Source organism: Triticum dicoccoides, chromosome 4A (genome assembly GCF_002162155.2).
Source record: "Triticum dicoccoides isolate Atlit2015 ecotype Zavitan chromosome 4A, WEW_v2.0, whole genome shotgun sequence".
NCBI classification, from domain to species: domain Eukaryota; kingdom Viridiplantae; phylum Streptophyta; class Magnoliopsida; order Poales; family Poaceae; genus Triticum; species Triticum dicoccoides.
Window position 1 is genome coordinate 44,040,114 of NC_041386.1, and position 19,947 is coordinate 44,060,060.

At 48.1% G+C, this 19,947-nt stretch overlaps 1 long non-coding RNA gene across 2 annotated transcripts; it reads right to left on the reverse strand.

The window, feature by feature from the left end:
* Nucleotides 1-4,865: 4,865 nt before the first annotated feature.
* LOC119288647 lies at nucleotides 4,866-6,510 on the reverse strand. 2 transcript variants are annotated; one of them, XR_005141236.1, is made up of 3 exons: nucleotides 5,970-6,510; nucleotides 5,196-5,254; nucleotides 4,866-5,055 (listed from the first exon to the last, which is right to left on the reverse strand). It is a non-coding gene; the product is annotated as an uncharacterized LOC119288647 (long non-coding RNA). The 2 variants fall into 2 exon arrangements; XR_005141235.1 differs by having other exon boundaries at nucleotides 4,866-5,254.
* Nucleotides 6,511-19,947: the final 13,437 nt, after the last annotated feature.

Here is a 19,947-nt window from a genome sequence, read left to right on the forward strand (position 1 = left end):
GTTGGCAGCGACCATGCTGACTTCCTGGTGCTCTCGGCGTTTGCTGCGCCAGTCTTCGGGCTGGCTTGTAAAAATGACATAGGCGGCATGCTCGTCGGGGAACTCATCGTGCATGGCTCCGACTCCGGGCCGAGCGGTCGGCGGCTGCGGAGCCGGAGGCGGCGGACCGGCGGGCGGAGGCGGCGCAAGCCCTTCACCTTTGGAGATTCGGGTGAGCCAGTGGCACTTCCAGGTCGTGTGGTTGGACGGCTTCGCGCCGCTGTGGAATTTGCACGGGGCGTCTAGAGTTTGCTCATAGGAGAAGGCCGGCTGCCAAGCCGGCCTGCCGCCCTTGGGTTTCTTGGGCGCGGGCCTCCCTTCGGGCCGCTCGTCTTCGACTATGCCACCTGCCGACTGGCGGAAGGCGGCACGGGGCCCTTGCGCTTGTGGTCGTTCTGGTGTGGGCGTCGGCCGGAGTCCCCAGCCGGCGTCTTGGGCGCCGGGTTGAGTACCTTCCCGGACGCGTCTACCCAGAGTTCGGTCTTCATTGAGGAGTCGGCGGTGGCGTACTTGTCCGCTATGACCAGAAGCTCGTCGAGGGTAGTCGGCTCGTCGCAGAGGAGCTTGTGCTTGAGGAGGGTGCCTTCTCGGCACCCGACAGTGAAGTATTCTATGGCTTGCACCTCATGCACCCCTTCGCAAGAGTTGCGGAGCTCGGCCCAATGTGTGAGGTAGTCGCGAGTAGACTCGGCGGGGCCTTGTACGCACAAGGAGAGCTGTCTAGGCTTGGGAGGCCGCTTGTAGGTGCTGGTGAAGTTGCGGACGAAGGCTTCTGTGAAATCTAGCCAGCTGTTGATGCTGTATGGCTTGAGGCTGTTGATCCAGGTCCGCGTCGTGCCTTGCAGCATGAGGGGCACGTACTTCACGGCAACGCGCCTGTTGCCGTTTGCTATGCTAACCGCCATGGAGTAGTCGATTAACCAATCTTCCGGCTTCACAGAGCCGCTGTACTTGGGCGTGTCTCTTGGGAGCGAGAACCCTTTGGGGAAAGGCTCGTCGCGGATGCAGGGGCCGAAGCAAGGCGGGCCGACATCGTCTTCTTCTTCCAGCGCCAGGGATCGCACCAGGCGGTCGATCCGATGGTGGGCGTCGTTCTCGCCGACTCCTTCGCGGCGACCTAGCCGGCCGCTGAGAGTCAGATGCGCAACAGGCGGTGGGGTGGGATATCTCTGTCCACGGTGCCAAGGCGGAGGCGGGTTGCCCTGCCACTCCACGGCCCGGGGGTGGCCTTCTGCGTCTCGCTCGATGGAGATTCGGGTTCGGCTTCGGCTGGCAGCAGGCTCTTTCTCGCGCCGCGCGCGGGTTTTACCCGTAGTCGGCGTCCGGGACATCGCGCCGTGATCTCGGCGCGGGGGAGGGCTTTCCGCGCGGGCGTCGGCTTCGTGCCGCTGCGCGGCTGCATCGATTAGCTGCTGGATGCGTCGGGTCATGTGGGGGAGTTCTTCGGCCCCCAGTCCGTCTAGCTCGTCTACGGCCGCCTGGGCGGCTCGCAGGTTCTCGAGTGGAGTGGCGTAGACTGGACGGTCGACTCCTAACGTGTCGGCGACGACAGCGCCGCGCTGTCTGACAGTGCCGGCCCGGCTGGGCCCGCCTGGGGGCGGCGTGCCAAAGGAGGCGCGGTCGGCTTCGCGTCGGTGGGCCTCAGCGAGGCGTCTCATGGAAACCAACTTCCGGCCCTCCGCGAGGAGGGCGAGGCGGCGAGCCTCCAGTGCTTCAGCGTCGGCATCGGCCAGGAGGGGGATGGACAAGTCATGGATCGCCGTGTGCGGGGCGTCGCGGGCGCTGTCGTCAGAAGCGCCGCCATGGCCGATGACCATCACCTCGGTGGTGACAGCGTCGCCGCCATCGGCCCGGGGAAGCGGGTCGTTGTAGATCGTGACGTCGGTGGGGAAAGTGTCGAGCGAGGCCGTGTCGGAGTCGACAGGCATCGGGTTGGTGGAGCCAACCGACTCCAAGTCCACAGCAGGCTCGTCGGAGACGTGGAGCTGGCCAAGGAGGTTGACGAGGTGGTCGGTGCCCGCGTCGGAGGCGAGCTCGTCGGAGATGAGGGTCTTGTCAAGGAGATCGGCGAGGCCGCTCGCTGCGCAGATGTTGGTGACACCTTGCAGCGCGTCGTGGCAAGCGCCGTCGGGCGTGCCGGGATGGCTATGCTTGCGGGGGAGGAAGAGGGTTCCCGTCCAGAACAGGTCTCTGAACGACGGTGCACCTGGCCCCACGGTGGGCGCCAAATGTCGGGTGGTAGGTGCGACATATGCCAACGGGTGGCTTATCATTGTGGGAGCCAATAAGACGTCGCCGGTGCCTGGAAGCAGGATGAGGTGAAGACATGCACGCCGGCGAATCTTAACCAGCTTCGGGGCTCTCCGTGGAGATAACACCCCTACTGCTGCTCTGCGGGGTCTCCACATGATCACTAGATGAACAAGTAGCTACACGATGCTCCGTGAGCTGTTTGGCGAGAGGAGGAAGAAGGGCACTGATCGCTCTCTTCTCCTCCCTATGTGGTGTCTAAAACTAGTAGGGATCAACCCTTTGCATGTGTGTCCCGGGGGGTTTATATAGGCCTACCCCCCGGGGATAAAATGGTAATCCGGCTGGGCGTGGGGCCCAGCCGTCTGTGTCTACACTCGTCGGCTTCTGCGCCGGCTGCTGGGGCCGCCGGCTGGTGGGTCCCGCCGGCTGCCAGCTCCTTGGTCGCCAGGCAGGCCCCACTGTCCAGGGCCTTGTCGGCGGCTGGTTACTGTTGCTCAATCCTGGTGACAAGGGCTTCGCCGAGGTGGGCGTGGGTACAGTGCCGCCGTCCGGCGGGTGATCGCTGTAGCCTCACCGCGTCTTGTCTCCTTAATGGGGCGTCTCCTTCGAGGGAGGTGGCAAGCCGGCTGTGGGGAGCCGGCTCTGTCTTGGGCCGACTGGGGGAGGCCTGCCCGCCTTCGGGTGTCTCTCTGCTCAAAGGGGCCCACCGCCCATGGGCTGCGCTGGCAGCCCGTCGTGGATGACATCGGGGTCAACATGGCAACAGTGCCGCGCCGGACGGGTCATGGCCACCCGTACGGCGCATTGTGCCAGGCGTGCTCCGGGATTCGGGGGTGGCAGGCTTTACTGTAGCCACGCCCCATCACATCGCCGTTATGTGGATGCAGACTTCGAGGGTACAATCTTGACCGCTTTGGGGGAGCCGGCTTCTTGGAGTCGGCCTTCTCGTGGCCGGCTTCTCGGAGCCGGCCCTCCCGCGGCTTTCTTCATGAGGGCTAAAGTCAGGTTGCCTTCCGATAGCCGGCCTGGGAGACAACCGACAAGGGGAAGGCGGCCCCATGTCTTGGATTCTTGAGGGCCGGATCGGCTCGTAATTTTTTCAGAAGGGCCAGGGGGACCCGGCTAGGCTACCCATGGTTATTTACTCCGACAGTCATGGACCATATGAGATGTTCCAGGAGTTGAAGTTAATATTTCAAGCAAATACCTGAGTTGAGAGATATGAAGTCTCCAACAAGTTCTATAGCTAAAATATGGAGGAGAATAGCTCAAGCAGTGAGCATGTGCTCAGACTGTCTGGATACTACAATCGCTTGAATCAAGTGGGAGTTAATCTTCCAGATAAAATGTTGATTGACAGAATTCTCTAGTCACCATCACCAAGTTAGTAGAACTTCGTGATGAACTATGATATGCAAGGGATAACGGAAACGATTCCCAAGCTCTTCGTAATGCTGAAATTGACGAAGGTAGAAATCAAGAAAAATATCAAGTGTTGATGGTAGACAAGACCACTAGTTTCAAGAAAAGGGCAAAGGGAAGAAGGGGAACTTCAAGAAGAACGGCAAGCAAGTTGTTGCTCAAGTGAAGAAGCCCAAGTATGGTCCTAAGCCTGAGACTAAGTACTTCTACTGCAAAGGGACTGGTCACTGGAAGCGGAATTGCCCCAAGTATTTGGCGGATAAGAAGGATGGCAAAGTGAACAAAGATATATTTGATATACAGATTATTGATGTGTATTTTACTAGTGTTCGTAGCAACCCCTCAGTATTTGATACTGGTTCAGTTGCTAAGAGTAGTAACTCGAAACGGGAGTTGCAGAATGAACATGGACTAGTTAAGGGTGAAGTGACGATGTGTGTTGGAAGTGGTTCCAAGATTGATATGATCATCATCGCACACTCCCTATACTTTTGAGATTAGTGTTGAACCTAAATATGTGTTATTTGGTGTTTGCGTTGAGCATGAATATGATTTGATCATATTTATTACAATACGGCTATTTATTTAAGTAAGAGAATAAATTATTGTTCTGTTTACATGAATAAAACCTTATATGGTTACACACCCAATGAAAATGGTTTGTTGGATCTCGATCATAGTGATACACATATTCATAATATTGAAACCAAAAGATGCAAAGTTGATAATGATAGTGCAACTTATTTGTGGCACTGCCATTTAGGTCATATTGGTTTAAAGCGCATGAAGAAAATCCATGTTGATGGGCTTTTGGAATCACTTGATTATGAATCAGTTGATGTTTGCGAACCATGCCTCATGGGCAAGATGACTAAGACTCCGTTCTTCGGAACAATGGAGCGACCAATAGATTTGGAAATCATACATATTGATGTATGTGGTTCGACGAATATTGAGGCTCGCGGCAGGTATCATTATTTTCTGATCTTCACAGATGATTTGAGCAGTCTTTGTAAACATGCAGTTTGTATACAGTTAAAACAAAAACTTGCTAAATAGATGAGCTTCCATATAAGTTGACCACCTACAGTAGGGGGTGGCAAACACTACTCAACATTTTAATTCAACTTTTGTATAAGTGCGCATCAAGCTTGCAAAAACTTGGGTAAATCCAATTTCTTCTTGGGTAAAAGAATAGTTACCATTTTGTTCTGTGCGATAAAAAAATACATAACCAAATGGAAGATATTTAGGCATGTGAGTAAATATCCACCTAAATTCAAAGAAGACCGGAAGCAAATCTTGAATATTGAAGCAGTCGTAAAGTATAAAAGAAATAACCTACAAAAGGGAAAGATAAAATGATCTGTAGTTCTGTACTAACATGGATACCACTGTAGTTTTAAGAAAATAAATATAATATTGAATTCACATTGGCTAGAAGTTTTATCTCCACATTGCATTGAAAAGCACAGTGGTACCTTCACATTGGCACATCATCAATAGACTTCATCTCAGGAGAAGTGAGGAAATCAGGAACCTATTTCAAAATATGGAAACCGCCCATAAGTAACATGATCAAGTAAAGAAAATTTAAACACACTATCATGCCAATTTAGGAACATTATACCATTCATTACTAATCGCACTATCATTTTCTCTATTCAGAAGACTTTGCTTAGCAGGAGAGGCCTATGACATCATATCTACCAGCACTTGCTAACTAATATTTTCTCCAGAAGTGCATGCAAAAAAGTTTATACAAGCTGATTCTCTCCTAGATGCTTGGCAAAAATGTCATTTTGTAAATCGTAATCCCTTCACCTTAGTAATTACGGGATGAACTAACATAAATGAACCATACTAACATTTGGCAAAGTCTATTGAGATTACAAATATAGGAATCATCTATCTATAGAAAAATATTGATAGATCGCACAAGGGTAAGCTTAGCATCACACTCGATCTGGACCTCGCTGTTGTAACCAATTAGAAGCGCCCCAAATATTTCCTAAATAGCAGTTTTTTGCTACTCAGCGGCACCCAATTTCATCTAAAACTAATTTGTTTGCCTCCCAAAGTGTAACAAGATCACCAAACACACACACACACACACACACACACACACACACACACACACACACACACACACACACACACACACACGGCAGCCTGGAATCACCAGCAACCACATCGATTCAATCCAGGGGGTGCGTGGTAGGTCGTGGGGAGAAGGTAGATGGAAGAGATCTTACTCTGCCGAATATGAGGTGGAGAAGGACCTCGAGCGGGGATGCCACTGGGAGCCGAGTTTCGGCGCCGGCCCACCCAAGGACGGCTGGCGATGGGCTTCGACAGCGGCTGCTCCAGAGCTCAGCGGCGCATGGCAGCGGCGAGCCAGGTATGAACTACGTGTTAGAAACGGAGTGGAGGAGCGCATTAGGGAGGCTTCAGATGCAGCATGCGCCCTGAGGAAGTGAGGATCAGCGGTGACGGCGCCCCTCGTCCTCGCCGGATGGGGCGGCTCCCGCATCGTCAGAAGCAGCAATCGGCGCGGTACCCGCGGCGGCTCACGCATTGCCGGCCCTGGCGGCGCGGTGGTTGCACTCCCCTGGCGTCCCCTGATGGTGCGGTGGTGGCGGCGGCCCAATCGGGGACGGGGATGAAGGAGGGACGCGGGGAGGCGTGTGGCGGGCGGCGGTGGAGAAGGCAGTGGAGAGGAGTTGTTGATCCTCGTCTCCCCGTCGCCATAGCCAAGTTGAGGCCGGTGGGGAGATGGGATCGGGAGCGAGAAGGGTGGGGTGAGGAACGTGCGAGCGTGTGCGCGTGGGTCGTTGTTTCTATTTTTTGTGACGGCGTGGGTCGAGTGGCAGCGTGGGTAATTAATTAAGCGCGGCTAAAACATACTGTAGTTTGCTGCTAAAGATTGGAGCAACCTGGAGCGTAGGATTCGATGCTCTGAACGGTGTAGATGTTTTGGTTCTCCGCGTGCTTTTACAGGGGTAGTAGATAAGGAATCGAAGACGTGACGCCTAGCCATCGTGTGCTACTAGCAAGTCGAATAAAAAAAAGATGGCCATGATCCAGAAGTGGACCACGACAGTTGGCGGAGAAGAGGATATGGCCAGGACTCCTCGGCCATTGTGGCCACGGCGGTGCCTTCAGGCTGCCATGGCTCGCGTCCACGCCACCGGCTGCCGTCAAGCCCCCGCTGCCAAGTCACCCTGGCCCTAAGCCGTCTCCGCCACCGCTTTGACCCGGTGCTGCCGTCCTTGGCCGTCGAGCCATCAGTTTCCTTCGAATCGCCTTTCACCTCCGCTTGACCGAGCCGCCCTTGCGTTTCGCCACTTCACTGCTGCCGGTGGCCGCCGCTCGCCTCGACACCGTTCTTACCTCCGCCTGCGAGCCCTGTCTGACCCGGAAGATGCGGGGTTGGATTCGCCTCGCCTCCTTGACAACGACCCGGAAATGGAGCCGGCCACAACCCAGAATTCTCCACGATCCGCGCCTGCGTACTCGTCTCCTGACTCGCTCGCTCGCTGTCTCGGATGTGGGCCTCCTGTGTGGTCCTGTTTCCCAAGCCGCCCACTGAGTCACCATGGCTGCTCTGCCTCGCCATGGTAAGCCTCCTGCGAGCTGCCGTCGAGCTCACCTATGCCACCGAGCCGCCGTCCTTGTTGCTTTGCCGCGTGTCGTCCTTGAGCTGCTACGGCCTTGCAAGTGAGTCGTCGCCCGCGAGCAGCTGTCGAGCCGCCCCTCCACCTTACTCCACTGCCGCTGGCCCAGAGCCTCCCCGAGTCACCATGGTTCGCCCGTTTCCACCACCGAGCCGCTTCCACCGGCCTTGCTGCATCGATATCTCTGTTGAGACGCCATCCACGTAGCGCTCAAGCCGCCCCGACCTCCATTGCTTCGGCCTCGTTCCGCCTCCGCTCCGAGCTGCCACCAGCGTCCGTTTGCCGTGGTTGCGCTGAGCCACTAGGGGCGAGCGGCTTCACCTCCGCTCCGAGCCAACACGCTGCCGCGACCCGCCGTCTTGTCGACCCGCCGTCACCGTGGCTCGCCTTGCCGGCTTACCGCCTCGCTGCCGGGAGTGCTGAATAATGTTGATGGTTCTTTTAGAAGAGCCGTGGAATGGCTGTGTTCATGAGTTTGCCTTACCAACATCTAATGGAACTTACTGAATTGACCCTGATTGTAGCTTGGTTAAACAATGGGCGCACTGGGCAGGCCCACGTACACAATGTATATTTTGAACCTCAGTGAGTAAACGATGGGAGTGTAACCTGTGGCGGATTTTTTCCTGGTCTCAATAAAGTCACCTGGCAGATTGTGCTTATGCTTGAAAATACAGAGTGAAAAACATTGTTGTGATACAGCATGGTTTCCGCAGATTTTTTGAAGATCATTTAGTGGAAAACACCGCTTAATAGACATGTCCAAAATATCAGTCTTGCTGGTGGCCGTTTCCTCGGAGTTCTCTCATGATGAGACAAGTATTTCAGACATTGTCAACGACATCCAGGCGGGAGAAGGGAAAGCTGAAGTAGAGACAACATAAAGAGCTATCAATTCTACATATATTGAGGCACATTCTGAATTTCGTGGCATCAGATAATTGGAGCTAATGGGAAGAAGCAGTGGGTTAGCAAGCGGGCAAGTTGGCATTTGCCTGGTACCTGAGCATCGCCGGGTTATCCACGGATGATGTATACGGATCATTGGTCATCCGAAAAAAAAATCAGGTGATATCCATCTAAGTCTATTTTATTAAACATATTGTTTTCATCAAAAAACAATTACTTTGGTATGTATATTTTAATGTGCAGCAAAGATGGTGCCATGTTGTGCCTATGAAGTGTACGTGAGCACCATCACGCACCTGCGTCTACGCCCGCTTACTGATGGAACGAGTGTGTGCAAGTCGTCGCCTGTGCAGCTTAATCTACATCAACCCGCCGGAGCCGCGTTGAGCCGCCCTTGCTGTTTTGAGCCGCCGGGGGTTATATTAAGTCGCCGGTCTACCTGAGCCGCCGGAGCTATATTGAGCCGCTGGTCTGCCTGAGCCACCTCTGTCGCAATAAATGGATCATCCGTCGCCCAAACAAATCAGGTGATATCCATCCAAATTTGATTTATTAGCACATGTTGTTTTTGTCAAAAAACAAGTTTATCTTTGCCTTGGTCTGCAATATTGTTTATGCAGGGCGACAAAAAGTGATATTATACCGTGGAGATGAAGGCACACCAACATCTTTCGGCCCAGGTGGTCGTCGTTATTCAACGAACAACCGCACTGGCTTACAGCGTCGTGGCCGTCTCTCGCGACCACACCGGTTTACAACGCCACTGTTGACTCTCCCGCCCACACCGGTTTAAAACGCCGCGGCCGAAAAATTTGTCAGCACCCGCGGCCGACTCGGTCGCGATTGTTTTCAGTTTCACCACGGTGATCATCAACTCCGCGATGATAATTGTTGACTTGACGCATCAGGTGAAATCCATCCAGCATATTTTTATAAATTATATATTGCTTTCTTTAAAGAGCAATTACTCCGGTTTGCAAGTTGTCCCATGCAGGATTCAAACCGGTCTATATCACAGTTAATTATGAAGAATCTCAAGCCTTGAGACTCGGAGGCTACAATGATATGACTCAGCAAAGGTTGCCGGCTTTTCAGTGAAGTCAAGAACCCCAGGATGCTGGAGGGAAAGATAACCCGGTCCCGGAGGCTACTACCATATGGATGAAAATTTAAGGGCCGTCAGAAAATTTCCGGTTCAAAATGAAGAATGCCGGTTTAAAATCTGGTTCAAGGGAAATCTGTTCTCCCACGAAGTTCTGAAGCTCTCAAATCCGGTTTAAGAATTTCCGGTTCAAAAAGGAATTAACTTCTCGCAAGTTCGAGTTGAAAGGCCGTCAGAAAATTTCCGGTTGAAAATGAAGATTCCGGTTTACAATCCAGTTCAAGGGAAAGATATCTCCCACAAAGCTTTGAAGCTCTCAATATCCGGTTCAAAATCCCGGTTCAAGAAGAATTTATCTCTTGCAAAAAGTTAAAGGTGGCCGAAGAGGACCTGTTGCCATGATGCGCGGTTCAAACACGGGTATCCTGCCTTATTGGTGATCACTCGGGGGCTTGGTCGTATCCGAACCATAGCTACACCTCTTGATCGGCGCAATGCCACAGAATCACTTGGGGGCTTGGTCGTATCCGAACCATAGCTACACCTCTTGATCGGTGTAATGCCACAGCATCACTTGGGGGCTTGGTCGTATTCGAACCATAGTCACACCTCTTGATCGGCTCAAAGCCAAATCAATCCGGGGCCAAAGAGAGTGTTGTAAAACAATAACTCAAACATAGGCACCCACTAAGCACAACTCAAAATGTTACTTGGGGATTCTTTGCTATCGAAATGAACTTAGAATCTACACTTGTAATGGGCTATCAAGCCATGGCTTGGAAGCCTGGTGTATACACCTAACACCCCGGGTTATCCTGCCTCTTTAAGTAAGTCACTCCATCCAGGTAAACCTGGTATGACCCATCGAACATTTCACAAGTCAATCCCATGGACCCTGAACTTGTTAAAGTTAAATCGGTGATCGGTTAAAGATTGAGGTCCATCTTAAAAAGGCTTTGAAAAATGGTTTAACTCAGCGGCCTGGCAGCCCATGAAAAGCCTCGATTTAGGGCCTGGCAGCCCATGAAAAGCCTTGCATATTTCTGTTGTTTTTACTGTTTTCATGATAAGGGATTTATAAACATTTTCCTGACAAACCGGTGTTCATTATAAACCGGCATGACTTTCAGCGCTTCGTTCTTAGTACATGATCAGATTCTAAACTGGTAGCGCATTGCTCCGGAATGGTCTTGACTAGATGTCACTAACCTTATACGAACAAATCAACGACTTTTAGCTCAATATGATTTCTACATGAACCGGTAAGAGGGCCAGGAGTTATCAGCACTCCGGATTGATGTTTTTACCTCTACCATACAATCAGTTGGTCAGCCAACGAGGATGCTTTTTAGTTTTCATATGCAGGAACATAAAGGATTATGCATACATGAATTCCGAAAGTGGAGCAAGTTGTCAGTACACTATCAAATCATAATCCGGAGACTATCAGCCCGGTCTGGTTTCGACTATAAGTCGCCAGAATTGAATATGGATAAACCGGTGTTTATCACAACTCGGTACGGTTTTATCATAAACCGGCACAATATGGAAGGAGTTATCAGTACTCAAGATTGGGGTTATCACCTTTACTACAAAAAGTTGGTAAAACCAACAATGTGATTCAATGTCACAGGTATGATATATTTCATATTTGATTATTCTTAAGTGCAGCCTTGGTTATAAACCCGGGTTATATGTTGGGCATTATGACCCGTCCAGCGGTAAACCGCCAGGACACTTTAAACTTGTTGTATGCAGAAATAGGTTTGTTAAACCGGCCTGGCTTTGGACTATAAGTCGCCAGTATATATATTTGGATTGCGCCATTGGAATCATGCACTTATAAATCATTGGGTTATATTATTCAAATAGCCAAACTTGGCTGAATTTTCATTATGATATTGAATGAATAAGGTTTTCATACCGGATTATATTATCTTGAATAGCCAACATGGCTGGATTTTTATGGTTATTAATAACCGGTATTATTGAGTTTTCAAAGTCGCTTTAGTGCAATGGCTATTATTTTATCAAAGGATATGATTTATTCTACAATGGAAGGAATAGTCCCGAGTCGCTGTAGGCTTACAACCCGGCACTTGGGGGTTACATTATTCAAATTGAGATTACATGCAAGTCTCATGTCGCTGCAAGCATGCACCATGACACTTGGGGGCTAATGCAAAGTCATTTTTACTAGTCTTATTGAAGACCCGACTCATCATATTATAATGAGCCGGCCCTTGGGGGCTACCAATTTCTCCTGTCAACAATTCAAGGTACACAAGTTTTCGTCCATAATATTGAAGGATCCATTGCTCAGTTGGTAAAGCACAAAGCTCTTAACCTTGTGGACGTGGGTTCAAGCCCTACGATGGAAGCTACATTATAAGATGTTATTTTCATTGAAGTATATATCAAGTCCTGGTTCAGTATTATCTTACTAAGCCGGCCCTTGGGGGCTACACATCACTGCTCAAGTCTACATGATTATATTTACAAAGTCCCTGCTCATTATTGCATAATGACCCGGCCCTTGGGGGATACAGTGATTGAAGTTTTTATAAGCAATTACAAAGTCCCAGGTTGCTGCAAGCATGACAACCCGGTACTTGGGGGCTACATAATATGGAGTATTCAGTTTTTACTAGTGACTGGGATGAACAACATGGATTTCTTCAAAATTGGTAGTATTTATATTGAAGCAAGTCTTAAGACATCACTTTGTTCTGCTCAAGACTTGGGGGCTACAGGTATTATATTATTATCGAAGAAATATTTTCAAATTCTCTGTTTGAGCAAACCAGATTGACCCGACGTCACCAATCATTATGACCCTGTGACTGCAACCCGGCGTCATCAATAATCATGAACCGGCGTTGTGAACCGGCGTTGGCAACAATCATGACCCGAAATTATCAGTTTTTATAACCCAACAATGGTGGTAATCATAAACCGGCAAGTTCTACATCTTCAAGCCGGCTGAATATCAGTTGAATATTTGAAGACCAATATTTTTGTCAAATCAGAGCATTGAAGGCCGATTCGAATGGATTCTTTATTTACAAAATATCTTCTGCAAGCAAATTGATTATGAAGTTGGTCTATTGACTCGGATTTTCTAGAAGGAGGAAATAACAAGGATTTAAGGATGATCAGGTGCCGGTTTACAAGAATTTTTAACTTGGAGTACAACTTGTCAAAGGTGTTCTTGTGTTTGTTTACAGGATCAGTTTACCATGGATAAATCCAAGCTAAACTGGGGGCTAATGTCGGGGATATACCCCACAGCGTAAACCGACTGGAAGTATAACCCGGCCGGACTTGGCGGTTTACTTGAGACCCGGCTGACACTTGGCGATTCACTGGCGACCCGCCCTAACTTGGCGGTTTACAAGCAACTCGCTTGAACATTATGACTCACTGATAACCCGGCGGGCGGGACAGACGGATGACAAGGCCCAAGGCCCAGAAGGCCGATTTATGCTAATGGTGGGCCGGTTTAAGAGAAAAGGTGTATTTCCCTTACAAGGAGTCAAGACCCGGACTTGTATCCGGTTTGTATTAGAAGATAGACTAGTCCTAATCCTAATAGGACTCCACATGTAACCCGCCCCTTCAACATATGTAAGGAGGGGCAGGGCTCCCCAAAAGAGGGAAGAGGGACAAGTTCCACAAGTTCGACAAGTTAGGTTTAGACAATAGCTCTCGAGATAAATCACACTTGTAACCATGATCATCATCATCAATATCAATGAAGCAGGATGTAGGCTTTTACCTCCACCATGAGGGGCCGAACCTGGGTAAAACATCGCGTCTCTCGTCCCACTCAACCCCTCTCAAGCTACCACATAGATGTGTTGGCCTCGCGACTAAGTCCTCACACTAGGACATCTGCCATGACAAATCCACGACATCGCGCGTCACAGAAGTTCTTTCGTCAAGGGTGACCGACACGTGGCATCCACCGTAACGGAACGCCGTTAAGCTATCGGGTTGGGTTTTGGATCCGATAACCCGTTAACAGCCCTGACCAATGGGGATTTTCCACGTGTAAAATCATCATTGGCTGGAGGAAACACGTGTCGGCTCATCGTCAGGACAAATGTCATCCACTCATTGGATAGAAGGCGCCTATGATACGTTGACACGTGGCACGACCCAACAGAGGCCCATTCCTGTGAAAAGGCCGGCCCGTTTAACTTGGTCAAAAGGTGGCGGGCCGGCCCATGGAAAGCCTGTTAACGGCCTGTTCGCATATAGCCCATTTATAGCCCGCTAACCCAAGGCCCGTTACGCCCTATCTGAATTAGGCCTAGTAGCATCATCTGGGCCATCCAATATGATTCCAGCCCGTTTTCACTTCTGGCCCATGTATGGCCCATGACGTCTTTCGGCCCATATGAAGCCCTATGTAACTCTTGGCCTATTAACGGCCCGTGGTGAAACTGGCCCGTAATGAACAGTGTATCGCTTTACACCCATTAACGGCCCGTGGTGAAACTGGCGCGTAATGAACAGTGTATCACTTTATACCCATTAACGGCCCGTTATTCCGTTGGGCCGTCTCCAGCCCATGTTATCTTTCGGCCTTCTTAGAGCCCATTTATTCTTGGGCTAATTTCCAACATTCGTTTACTTACGGCCCGTTACTGTCATTTTCTGCTTGTGGGCCAAATTGAGCCCATGGTTACAGTCGGCCCGTTTGTGGTCCGTTAATACGTTGGGCCGTTTTCATAGAGTCATCAAATACGGCCTATTAACGATGGCCCGTTATGGTCGGCCCATGAACGGACGATTCCAACTCTAGCCTGTTTATGGCCAGAATGTGGTCTGTTTGGCCCGTATAAGGCCCATTGATGATACGGCCCGTAGAAGGCCCATTGATGATATGGCCCGTAGAAGGCCCACTGTTTCTATGGCCCGTAGAAGGCCCACTATTTTTGTGGCCCATAGAAGGCCCACTGTTTATACGGCCCGTAGAAGGCCCATTGTTTCTACGGCCCGTAGGAGGCCCAGTGTCACTACAGTAAATATTAGCCCATGGTTATTGTGGCCTAGTTTTAAAAAATAGGTTATTGCAGCCACTAGCAAACCACAGAAAAAGAACTGCACTGAATACAAGCAAACAAATAAACAAGACAACAAGGAAATAAATAAGCAAGCAACTTACACTAGGCTATCACGGCTATTACACATATTACATCCACTGGGCATCAAAGTTCGCCACCAGTGCAAATATAGGGAACACAGCAGCATATAAACGCCGCAGCAAAACAAGTCCAGAACTGAAACCACTTCAGAAGAGCTCAAGATACAATATCCTGGGTACCCATAATGCTGGCAAGATGCTTAGCAAGCTTATTAACTTTCTCTTGTTTGGCGCTTAAGTCCTCCAGCGCTTGCTGTTGCACCAGAAAGTATGCATCTGAATTCTGCAGGGACTTCCTCAGTCCTTCGGCTTCCTGTCGCATAACATCTGATCGATGTCTTTCAACTTGAAGTTGAGAGTCAAGAAGCCGAACTGATTCAGGCAACGAGTTCGAAGAGCTGGTGCCAGCACTGGTAGCCAGTAACTCGAACACTACATCAAGACAGGACTTTGGGGTTGTCTCAGTGTCTTCAATATAGTTTTTATCAGCTTTCTTGGAGACCAACAGGGATGTCTCACTATGTTGAACCTTATCTGCATTACTTCCTTTACCATTGCATAACAGGGTACTCTTCTCCAATATTTTATCCGCGTTCTAAAAGAAAAACAAACAAACACATCTCAGGTTTACAATATAGTATATGAAACTCATTTTGGTAAACCAGTTCAGTAGTAAGGTGGACAGGATAACATCATGAAACAAACATATATCTATGTATTATGGTCACTGTATGGTCTATATCATTCTAGTTTATGTTGCCAAATCAAGATAGATACAGTTCGAATCATATCTATTTAAGACAAAGCAGCATAGACAAAATATAAGTGTGGGAAACTACACAGCAATAACAACACTTGTAATGTGCATGGCATGAGAACATAACTGTTTATTCAATTGAAACTGAAATCAACATAGAGCAAGTTACAACATCAAACAGCCAAACACGTTGAAGAAACAGGTTTAAAACATACCTGTTGCGCCATTGGAGTTTCAATTGCATCCTTCAAATTTGAAATTAGTTGGTATCAGTAAATACAGTGATGCAAGAGCAAAGTAGTGTGAACCATAGCTACGGAACCTGACCTGAGAACAATTCTTCTTCTGCTTTAAGTGTTGAATTCGGGTTCGGAGTGGTGGTCCTCGTGATTTGGGCACTGCAGTTGCCTTACTAACTGCTCGTGTTTGGGTGCTCTGTGGTGGAGACGGTGCTGTGTCAACGGGAACTAGGTGTCTATCTGCTGGGGTTGGGGTTAGAAGGGGTGTAGCTGGTTCTCTGTCCAACTGGGTAGGGGTACAATCTGCATGAGTGTGGGTTATGTGTGGTGGGGCTGGTTCTTGGGCAAGTACAACCGTGGTTCTATCTGCATCGACAGGTAGCACGATCTTTTCTGAAGACCGTGTTTTTACTCCCAAAGATACTGCCATCACTCCCTCCAATTGAAATGGCTGATAAATAAGAAAAGTAATTGAATGTACAGACATTGTAAGATAGACATGTGCAATGGATAGTAGGGAAGAAAACATGGCATGAAATAATTCACATTTATGTTGTCTAAGCAAACAGAATAGCAGGACATAATTTCACATATATGATGGCTAATTAAAAAGGATAGCATGACACAATTTCACATGTATGATGGCTAACTAAATAGGATAGAATGACATACTTCAAAATATGATGACTATGTAAACAGGATGACATGATATAACTATACGATGTGTCTATTAAAGTGGTTGGCATGCCATAAATCACAAACATGCCGTTGATGGAAACATGATGGCATGATATAATTCACGGATAGAATGACATAATTTAAATATGATGACTATGTAAATAGGATGAGATGATATAACTATATTATATCTTTAGAAAATGGGTTGGCATGCCATAATTCAGATACATGCTGTCTATGTAAACTTCATGGCATGACATAATTCAAATATATGATTTACTCCCTCCGTAAATTAATATAAGAGCGTTTAGATCACTACTTTAGTAATCTAAACACTCTTATATTAGTTTACAGAGGGAGTATATACTAAGGAAGTGAGCAGAGGGCAATCGCATATATGATGTGTCAACTAAGGAGATGGCATTCAATATTGTGTATATGATGTAAAACCTAAGCATTGCAATACAACATATGCATTATATGAGTAATATAACCCTGCCAAGTTTGAGCATACACCTCAGGGGGATAATAGGACTGGTCATCTGCCTCTGAATCCTCCTCTGAAGAGCTATCTGTAACCAGCAAGATATCTGCTTCAGCAGGTAGCATTGTCTGCTCTGAAGACCTTGTTTTCACTCCAGATTTCTCCATCACCAATTCAAATGGCTGATGCACAGGAAGAGCGGTTGAATATACAAACATTGTCGACAAAAGCAATGAGAAATACAAAAATTGACGGCATGATATAATTCACATATATGACGCTTTCCTAAATAGCATGGCATTGCATAATTCACATACATAATGCCTTGCAACAAGATAACATTGCATAATTCACATATATAATGTCTTGCAACAAGATGGCATTGCATAATTCACATATATGGTAATTAGACACTAAACAAGTGGCATTCACACAAAGCATGTCTAAACTAAGCAAATGACATAGCAATGCAAGATACCATACGCACGATATGAGCAACATAACCCTGCCAAGTTAGGGCATGCACCTCGGGGGGAAATATGATTGGTCATCTGTCTCTGAATCCTCCTCAGAGGAGCTATCGGTAACCAGCAAGACATGCGCTTCGTCAGATAGCATTGTCTGCTCTTAAGACCTTGTTTCCACTCCAGATTTTTCCATGACCGTGCCAAATGGCTAATGCACAGGAAGAGTAATTGAATGTACTAAAATTGTTGACAAATTTAACACGTAATAAAAAATGATGGCATGATATAATTCACATATAAGATGACTGGCTAACCAGGGTGGCATTGCAAAATTCACATATATGATGCCTGGCTAGACAAGATGGCATTGCATGATTCACATATACGATAAAGAAACTAAATAGATGGCATTGACACAAAGCTTGTCTAAACTAAGCAGATGCCATCTTTAATGAATACAGTAAGCAATGCAAGGCACCATATGCATGATATTACCAACATCAGCATGCCAAGTTAGAGCGAAGACCTCATGGGGTAAATAGGAATGGTCTTCTCCTTCTGAATCCCCCTCATAACAGTTATCTTCCTCTTGATTACGATCCGAAATGGGTGGAGGGGGGCTGCCTTTGCGCCCACCATGGAACGACGTCTACATGAAATTTTATTGCCACGCAAGGCTCGTCTCTTTTGCTCTACATGATCAGTTCCATTGTGTACAGTAACTGGCATGCATAGGAATAAAACATAGTGATATTATGTAAGGAGTGCATGCACAAATCCAGAGTGATGGTAGCAAACTGTGGATAGACCCAAAACCAATGATAGCAGGCAGATAATAGCTTTAGTTAAAAAATACAGATAATGGCTCCTTTAATGTTTGTTTGCACCCAACATGAAACTCATAGTAGACACCGGAGATTAACCAGATAGTAGACAGATAGTACTGATTACTGCCCCAATATGTACCCCACAACCATTTAAAAACTCAAGTTTCACCATTAGTTTGGACCTGACTCGGAGTCTAATAGGTGAACACGATGATAATGTAGCATGTCATCATATTAAGCGACGCATAACGTAAGCAGACACGGAAGAGTGCGACCTCTCTTGCGGACCCGTGTAGTCCTCAAGGTCATCTGCTCAGTTGATGATGGTAATGCAGTTGTCGTGGCTGCCGATGGTGGGGAAGAAGATCTGAGGCGGCAAAAGACAGTCTGGAGAGCGGATCCCTGCTGTGGTGAACCCTTCCGTCATTGGAGCAGTTGAGCTGGGGTGGAACATAGCGCCGCAGGAGCAGGACAAACCACACAAGGTTTTCTTTGACATATATCTATAATAGAAGTAATTGAGTAAGGGCTTGTTTGAATTTGAGGATTCTAACAATGCAGGGATAGGAAATAGACAGGAATAGGATAGGAATGCACGTGCAAAACAGAAAATTTAAAAACACATGATTTTTGCCAATCTGGGTGTTTGATTCACAACAATTGGAAGATTACAGGATGCAAAAAAGCATGGTGAGATTAAGTCAAACCACAAGAAAATGTACGGTTATAATGCTATTATGCTACTATCTCTTAGTCTTGTGCTTGATGAATAGGAATATGAAAAGGAGGAGAAGTGGAAATTAGAATTCCTACGGGTTTTCTTTCAAGGAGATACTAAAGGAACAAATCCTACAGTTTTCCTTTGCTCCATCCCTTTGCACCAAATTCATGAAAAGTAGTACCATAGGAAACTTTCCAATTCCGATCTTTTTCATTCACTTTTTCTTTCAAGCACTGGCGATTCTAGTAGGCAGGCTTGAGCAAGCAAAATCCTACACTAAAAAAATGTTTTTGTGCTACTTCTATTACTTTGGACCCAGGCCACTGCCATACTAGCTCAACTCCCAGGCCCATCGACAAATGCACAACTCAAACGCGCAGAGATAAATGATGATGGCGTTCAAGAGAGTCCATCACGGATAGCTAAGTTGCCTGGTACCTCACTGCTTGTCATATAGTAGGATAAAATAATCGTATTTCTCGTTACTACGAGTGCTCAGTGGATAATATATATAACATGTAGAGTAAAAAAGAGATGCAACAAGTGTACAACCTCTTTGGCGAAGCCATATCGATCTCAGCGTGATTGGGTTGGCCGGTGAGGATGCTCCGGCTGACTTGGCTGTCGGAGGAGGGGAAGAAGATCTTAGGCGTCTGGAGATGGAGCCCAAGGTACTGCTCCGCTATGATGGAGGGTTTCGTCGTTGGAGCAGCTCCGATGAGTTGTACGACGCTGAGGCTGAAGCAGGACAAGAGAGACAACGAACAACATTAACCTAAGTGGAATTCTAATAGCATCTCCAATACATGACGTAAAATACATAACCACAAAGTGCTAGATGTAAAATACATCAGCCGCTCATCTCTGAACTTAACTGTCGAAACTGAATTGAACTGCCGAAACTGAACTTAACTGTCGAAACTGAACTTAACTGTCGAAACTGAATTTTGCTGTCGAAACTGAATTTTGCTGTCCAAACTGAATGCACTAGCAAGGTGAGGCTACACGTCGGTCCACTGACTTTTTCATCTCTGGTCAGTTGATTTTGTAGCCATTGGATACGAAATAAAGGGCCCGCGGTTCATCTTCAACCTCCACCCCCCTGAGCCGGCCAAACAGCAGCCCCCCGTCGCCCGCGGCCGGCGGTGCGCCGCCCCGCCCGCCCCGAAAACACTCCCCACCGTCGGTCCTCCGCCGCCCCGGCCATCCCTCTAGCCCCC